Here is a 2,119-nt window from a genome sequence, read left to right on the forward strand (position 1 = left end):
CCGTCCACCCCGGTCCTCCTCCTGGTCTTCCCCCACCAGTGAGTCCATGATTTGACTCATGCTGGTAGTGTCTTAGTCAGGGTTTGTATTCCTGCAAGAAACATCATGACCAAGAAGCAAGTTGGGGAGGAAAGGGTTTATTCAGCTTACACTTCTACATTGTTATTTATAATGAAAGGAAGTTCAGGACAGGAACTCACACAGGGTAGGAACTTCAAGGCAGGAGCTGAAGCACAGGCCATGGAGGGATGCTTCTTACTAGACTGCTTCCCCTGGCTTGCTCAGCTTGCTTTCTTATAGAACCCAGGACTACCAGCCCAGGGATGGCACCATCCACAATAAGCTAGGCCCTCCCCCTTGATCACTAATTGAGAAAATACCTTATAGTTATATCTCATGGAAGCATTTCCTCAAGGGAGGCTCCTTTCTCTGTGATTTGTGTCAAGTTGACACCCAAAACCAGCCGGTACAACCAGTGAGAAATGTAATAGGTGCCCAGACCTTAGCACAACTGAAGCCATGATGGAAGTACTATTCAGGCCTTGGAACCCAGCATATGGACAGCAACACCTGCCAAAACAAAAACAAAGACCTAACCCATCAAAGCCTACCATCCTGGGAAAGTTCCTCAATGGACTACCTTGGCCATTTGGTGTCTGGAGTTCTGCTTCTGGCTAGCTGTTCTTGCTAACTGAGATGTGTGAACCCAAGATGTGTCTTATGTTTTAAAAGTCCACCCTAGGAAGGATTGGGACTACACTCAAGTCTTTAACATCCAGTGTAGTTGGCAGGTGGCTAATAAAGACTTTCTATCCACTCAAACCCATGTCTGAGTGATGTCTGGTAGATGGATACTCTACACAACAACACATCCACAACATGGTGGATGCATGCCACGTGGAAAAGAATACTTGGGGAAGTCAGAGGACAACTTCTTTCATGGAGCCTGCTCTCTCCTTTCGAAGGAATGGAACCCAGGCCTAAGCAGCAATCACCCACAGAGTCATCTACATTGCCAAACAACTTTTAGCTTAAAGTGTCTTGTTTACAGCATGCTTGATAAGACTTGAATAAAGAGAATCAATGTTGTAATAATGAACCTCTTTTAGGTAAACATAATCTCTATCTTTCACTACAAGACAATACAAGTTCATTTTAGAAAACTCGGTTAAGAAGGCTTCCTCATATTTCTAGTATCCTACATTTGAAATCCATTTGTACTGCCCGAAGGTTCTCAAACACAGACACCAAGGACTCGGGATAGAATGTTTACTCTCCTGTCAAGGGAGTCTACAGAAAGGATGAGGAGAAGGTCTTGAGTGGGAACGTCTGAGTCTATTGCAGTTGGATAGCAGGTCCTGTGCTGAGTTCAGGGAGTTGCCACAGGCCACACTTGTAGAGCTCTCTCAAGTGGCTCTAAGTTAACCCTGCTGGAGAAGACACCCGACAGCCGTCCTGAGCTGGGTCTTCAGGCAGCACTCTCGCAGAACTGAGACTCTGGCTTTCTTGTTCTCTGCGCATGCTCTGCTCCTGGCGTCACGCTGGTCACATGATGCATGGATGCACTCTACACTTCCTGCCAGTAAGCTGAACTAAACCTGCTTTGAAAAGTACGGCCCTACGGCTATCTTTGCAGAGAATACCCAGGCACTGTGCCTAATAAGGTCTTTTTATATTAAAAAGAAAAGAAACAAACAAACAAATAAAAAAGGCTGGAAGAACAGGAGGAAGGGGAGGAGGAGGGCAAAGAGGAGGGGAAGGAGGGAGAGGAGGGAGAGAGGAGAGAAGGAGAAGGGACAGAGGAAGTAGGGGGAGGAGGAAAGGGGAGGGGAGAAAGAAGGGGGGAGGAGAATGAGGAAGAGGAAGGAGGGGGGAGGAGGAAGAGGAAGAGGGGAAAAGGAGAAAGAGGAGGAGGGGAAGAGGAGGAAGAGGGGGAAGGGAAGGGGAGGAGGAGGGGAAGGATGAAGAAGGATGTGTATCAGTCACTTTTCTCATTGTCTCGGTCTGAAAGTACCTAAGCTCAGATCTTATCACCAACCTTCCTCAGGTTGACCTGACAGCCTGATGAGCGCTGAGGGCAGCTGCTCATGTTCCATCCATAGCCAGTGTGGTTGGGGTG

Source organism: Mastomys coucha, unplaced genomic scaffold (assembly GCF_008632895.1).
Source record: "Mastomys coucha isolate ucsf_1 unplaced genomic scaffold, UCSF_Mcou_1 pScaffold9, whole genome shotgun sequence".
NCBI classification, from domain to species: domain Eukaryota; kingdom Metazoa; phylum Chordata; class Mammalia; order Rodentia; family Muridae; genus Mastomys; species Mastomys coucha.